Consider the following 6,377-nt stretch of genomic DNA (forward strand, 5'->3'; position numbering starts at 1 on the left):
TTGTACCTTAGGAGCCAGAAGGAGTCAGCTGACTATTCTGCAGTTGGTCTTAGCTCTTTTGATTTTGTGGAATCTCTAGAATACTTCTTGGGTTCTTTTTTTCCTAAGGGAAAATTTTCACAATTATGGACTCCTCCCATCCTTTTTCCCAGGGCTAACTGGCAAAAAAATATTTGTCAACCCAAGAGCAAACATGCAATGGCAGAAGTGGCTCAAACAATTATTACCTCTCAAGATGTCAAAAAGTGATTTAAATTCTATAGTAAATGGCAGAGGACTCCCATGAAATAATGGAATAATGGGAAACAGAGAACCCAGTAGTTCTGTGAGAATTTTCTTTTTGTCTTTCCTAAACTTTGGCTGTTACTGAGGCCACTATCATAAATTGAAATTTTTTTATTTAAAATAGGTTGAGTAAGTTTTCATTCAAATATCTATGCCATTTTGAATTTGCTTCACATTTTTTAAAGCCACAGAGTTAATACTAACATTATAGCTAGTAATTTTGGTTGCATTCATTTTTATTAATAGATTTGAAGCGAGTATAAAATTCAGTTCTCTTTACTTTATCCATATGAATATTTGGTTTCCAACTCAGGAGACATGTCTAATATAAAAGGGAAAACAACATTCTTTAATCCCTAAAATAATTCCAGTTCTAGAAAAATTCATTAACTCCTTATAAATTTATTGTAGTTTTTATGTGCAATAGTTGTGACTTCTTTAATCTCTATATTAATTTTGATGAACTGTAACATATATTTACTTTTCATTGGTTATCAGTTGATTCCACAATTTACGTATGGCATTTTTCATATCTTTAGTCCTAAAAGTGTAAATCATAGGATTAAGCAAAGGGGATAGCATAGTGTAAAATATTGCTACCATTTTGTCAAAGGAGAAGGCAGTAGGAGGCCTTGCATATGTAAATATGCATGGGACAAAGAACGGGACCACAACAGCAATGTGGGACCCACAAATAGACAGAGCTTTTCATCGCCCTTCAGAACTGTGGGATCTCAGAGAGACTAAGATAAAGCAGTAAGAGACAAGCAACAAAAAAAGGAATATAATGCAGATCAATCCACTGTTGGCAACCACCAAAAGGCCAAAGGTGTGAGTGTCAGTGCAGGCAAGCTCCAGTAACGGGTACAAGTCACATATGAAGTGATAAATGACATTGGCTCCACAGAAAGGCACCTGCAAAGTGAAGATAATTTGTTTGATGGAGTGTAAGAATCCACCTGTCCAGGCCACACCTACCAGAGTCCCACAGAGCCTCCATGTCATAATGGAAGAGTAGTGAAAGGTCTTACAAATGGCTGTATAGCGGTCATAGGCCATGGCTGTCAGAACAATCATCTCAGCCCCACCAAAGAAGTGTTCAGCAAAGAGTTGTATCATGCAGCCTTCAAAGGAGATAGTTTTTCTTTCATAGAAAGAATCTGCAATCATCTTGGGTGTCATGGCATAGGAGAAGCTTGCATCCAATAAAGACAGGAAAGCCAGGAAGAAGTACATGGGAGCCCTGCAGTGTAGGGCTACAGACAATGGTCACCACAATCATCATGTTGCCCCCAATAGTTGCAATGTAAACAAGTAAGCATATGATAAATATTAGTTTTTGAACATTTGGATTCTGTGAAAGTCCCAGGAAGACAAATTCAGTTACAAAACTCTGATTTTGCATGGTTTCCAAGAAAAAAGGTGAGTGTAGAAGAGAGAGCATATAATTTGTCAATTTGCTTCAATCAATTTACAGTTTGAGATCACCGAGGATTTATTATAGGCAGATCCAAAATTACACTGAATGCTTGATTTAATTAATAATACAAAAAATAACAGAAAATTTTTCAGAGTGATAGTTGAAGATCAGATTGAGGCAGAGAAAGTTCATAGAACACTTAAAACCTCTATACATGGAAAAGGAATCAGCTCCACCTGTGGAAGATTGACAATATTTTACGTAATCGTAATTCTGGATCTGACAAATTATTTGAGATTCAAAATGAATTGGTAGAAAGCCTTCTGACCTTTTGTTCGTGTAATGAGGAAGCGAGGACTACATTTATTCATATCTTCTATTTTCAGCGAAGCACAGGGATGACTAGACAACTGAAGAATACCATATCTATAAACAGAAGAAATAGCTTACATTATGAGGCAAATGAACACTATAGCTATTTCTTCAGTATTTTAAAAATCTAAACTGAACATGGTCTTTAATATATTTTTGTCACTTTTCAGACTTCTGGTTAAAATCAAATGTAATACCTGCTATGAGTTTAATAAGTCATTTTGTTTTTAGAAAAGAGAAAGACCCATAGAAATCCCATGTATAGACTTAAGTATTGCACATTAAGATTTAAAATATCATCATCTAAAGTTAGAACAGAGGTTCACAAAGGCAAATAACGTCACTCCTGAGTTTTGTTCTAATGATTAGTAATACAAAGGAAGCATTACATAGAAAAGAAGCTATTATTTTCCCTGTTTTAATTGTAAGAAATTCATATTTTATGAGACTAAGATGAAGTCATAAAAGAATCCCCAGTGTTGTTGAGATATTGGACTGAACAAGATCAATCTGGTTCATTGAATGAACAGGGAAAATATAGCAAATTTCCTTTTTCATCAAGAACTTAAGAACAGAGCAAGCACTATAATGTCTACCTTTAAAAATTAAGGCTTTGTTCAGGTTTGAATAGGACATCCTAACAAAAGAAACACAATAAATGATAAAGAATTAGAACTTAATGGCCTAGTAGTCTATGCAAGTTGCCAACAGCTATACTGATTCAATTTCAAGTGAGGGCTTTAGTAATAATTTTTCAAAGATTTATGTACAATCTTACTTGGTCTGATCATGTATAGCTCCTAATGATATGTATAGTTGAAGCATAAATTACTTACTGTAGTAGGAATAAATGTCCATCCTTTTCTCCTCAGATTATGGTGATATGTCAAACTGGAAAAGATAACAATGTTTCCTATGAGAATTGTGCCATTTTCAAAGTTACTTATAAAGTAATCTATTAAAATCTGTTACCCATATAAAGATTGTTCCATTCATTTCCACTTATGCACGCAGATGAACAGAATGAGTTCTTACATGTATTACTGACAAGAATAAATGATGGAGCACATGTTTGTGAATATATATACAGGCTCATACTTGTTTGTTAAAAATGAATAAATAACATCTGAGCAGAGGTTTTAGAGCCTCTTCATACATGGCTCTTTGATAAGGTTTCCGTCTCTGAAGGGCCCCCAGGGTCCAGTATTTTTGGCTCTGTTGGTCTCCTTTTAGAGGTCCTGTCCCCTCCATGTCATTCTATCATCAGAGGGCTAATATCCAGAATATATAAAGAACCCAAGAAGTTAAAAAACAACAAATCAAGTAATCCAATTAAAAACATGGGGTACAGAGATAAACAGAAAATTCACTATAGAGGAATATCAAATGGCAGAGAAACACTTAAAGAAATGTTCAATGTCATTAGTCATCAGGGAAATGCAAATCAAAATTACCCTGAGATTTCACCTTACACCCATCAGAATGGCTAACATCAAAAACTCAAGTGAGAAATACATGCTGGGGAGAATGTGGAGAAAGGGGAACATTCATCCATTGCTGGTGGGAATGTAAACTTTTAAAACCGTTTTGGAAATCAATCTGGCACTTTCTCAGACAATTAGGAATAGTGCTTCCTCAAGATCCCGCTATACCACTCTTGGGCATATATCCAAAATATGCTCAAGTACACAACAAGGACATTTGTTTAACCATGTTCATAGCAGCTTCATTTGTAATAGTCAGACTCGGGAAACACCCAGATGTACATCAATGGAGGAATGGATACAGAAATTGTGGTACATTTACACAATGGAATACTACTCAGCTTTTAAAAACAAGGAAACCATGAGATTTGCGGGCAAATGGTGGGATCTAGAAAAGATCATCCTGAGTGAGGTATCCCAGAAGGAGAAAGACATACAAGTATATATTCACTTATAAGTGGATATTAAACATATAATATAGTATAAACATGCTAAAATCTGTACACCTAAAGAAGCTAAGCAAGAAGGAGGACCCTGGGTAAGATGATCAATCCTCACTCAGAAAGGCAAATGGGAAAGACATTGGAAGAGGGAGTAAACAGGAAACAGGACAGGAGTCTGCCACAGAGGGCCTTTGAAAGATTCTGTCTACCAGGGTATCAAAGCAGATACTGAGGTTCATAGCCAAACTTTGGGCATAGTGCAGGGAATCTTATGAAAGAGGGGGGAGATAGAAAGACCTGACAGGAGCTCCACAAGGAGAGCAAAAGAGCCAAGAAATCTGGGCCTAGAGGTCTTTTCTGAGACTGATACTCCAACCAAGGACCATACATGGATATAACTTAGAATCCCTGCACAGATGTAACCCATGGCAGCTCAGTCTCAAAGTAAGTGTCCTCATAAGGGGAACAGGGGCTATCTTTGACATGAACTCAAAGAACCATAGCTGGCTCTTTAATCACCTCACCCTGATGAGGGAGCAGCCTTACCAGGCTACAGAGGAAGACAAAGCAGCCAGTCCTGATGAGACCTGATAGGTTAGGGTCAGACGGAAGGGGAGAAGAACTTTTCCTGTCAGTGGATTTGGAGAGGGGCATGGGAGGAGAGGAGTGATGGAGGGTGGAATTGAAGGAGGATGAGGCTACAGCTGGGATACAAAGTGAATAAACTGTAATTAATATAAAAATTAAAAATATTAAAATGCAAAAAAAAATCCATGCATTCTGCCCAAAATTTGTCTATGGGTCTCATCCCCTGCTTCGATTCCTAGATCAGTAGAGTCTTTCAGAGCCCCTGTATGATAGGTTCCTGTCCTATTCCCTGATTTCTCCCTCTTCCAATGTCTATGGTGTTTGCCCTTCTGAATGAGAATTGAGCATCTTCCCTAAGGTCTTCCTTGTTATTTAGCTTCTTTAGGAGTAGAAATTTTAGTATGTTTATCCTATATTATATGTCTAGTAACCACTTATGTGTTAGTATATACCATGTATGTCTTTCTGTTTCTGGGATACCTCACTCAAGATGATCATTTCTAGTTCCCACCATTTGCCTGCAAATTTCATGTTTACCTTGTTTTTAATACCTGAATAGTATTCCATTGTGTAAAAGTACCACAATTTCTGTAGCCATTCCTCCATTGAGGGACATCTGGGTTCTTTCCAGGTTCTGGCTATTATAAATAGAGCTGCTGATAATATGGTTGAGCAAATCCCAACCAAGGACCATGCATGATGAGGACCTAAAACCCTTGCTCAGATGTAGCCCATAGACTTGGTCTCCAATATGAGTTATACATTAAGGGTAGGAGGGACAGTCCCTGGCATGAACTCTGTGGCAGGTTCTCTGATTACTTCCTCCTGGATGGTGCAGCCTTGCCAGGCCACAGAGGAAGACAATGTAACCTGTCCTGATGAGACCTGATAGGCTATGGTCAGATAGAATAGGAGGAGGAACTCCCCTATTAGTGGACTAGGGAAGGGTAATAGGGGGAGAAGAGGAGGGTGGGGTGAGATTGAGAAGAGAGGAGGGAGGGGAGCACAGCCAGGATAAAAAGTGAATAAATTGTAATAAATAATAATAAAAAATAAAAAATGAGTAAACAAAAGAATAATATTATTTACTGTGGAAGTTCAAAATAACACTTGTTTATAAATTTAAAATAACCCTTGTTTATAAATTAATATAAATCATTTAACTATGAATAAAACTAACAAATATGCAAATTTTATATTAGTTTCTGGGCTTAGTTCTCTGATTAATTTCTCCTGGGTATCTGTACTATGAATTCCAAAACCTTTTACAAACTATCACCAAGGAGCAGGAGGATAAAACAAACATTAATTGATTATGGTACCAGTCAATATTTATCATACAAGAAAATATGTCAATAGGTGACTCAAAGTTGGATAGCTCAATTTAGGATCAAAGCAGGAAAGAGTATGGTGTAAAATGTCAGAAAATCAGCTCCTGACTCTTGCAGACTTGTCCAATACAGGCTTGACTATTCACTCTGTTGTTTGGAGCAGATCACTTAAGGTTCTAAAGCCTCTCAAAGCCTCATGTGACATTTTGGTGGATGACCTAATAAGAATGTAGCTCAATTTTTTTCTTAAGGGAATGGGAAAATGTTTTATCATGGATGCAGTCAGAATATCTGGAGAAAACAGTGTTGAGGAGTAAGAACATGCCCCCACATCACTGAGGATGATATTCCATTTTTAATTACATATGAACTATCACCAAAGGTGATAAGCATTTTGCCAGTCTTTTTATATGTTTAAAATGTGAAGAAATGGCTAGCCATTGCAATGAAAGAT

At 36.8% G+C, this 6,377-nt stretch overlaps 1 pseudogene; it reads right to left on the reverse strand.

The window, feature by feature from the left end:
- Positions 1-762: 762 nt before the first annotated feature.
- On the reverse strand, positions 763-1,690 carry LOC110566342 (olfactory receptor 4C15-like; annotated as a pseudogene).
- Between the last annotated feature and the right edge of the window lie 4,687 nt (positions 1,691-6,377).

Source organism: Meriones unguiculatus, chromosome 2 (genome assembly GCF_030254825.1).
Source record: "Meriones unguiculatus strain TT.TT164.6M chromosome 2, Bangor_MerUng_6.1, whole genome shotgun sequence".
Lineage (NCBI taxonomy): Eukaryota > Metazoa > Chordata > Mammalia > Rodentia > Muridae > Meriones > Meriones unguiculatus.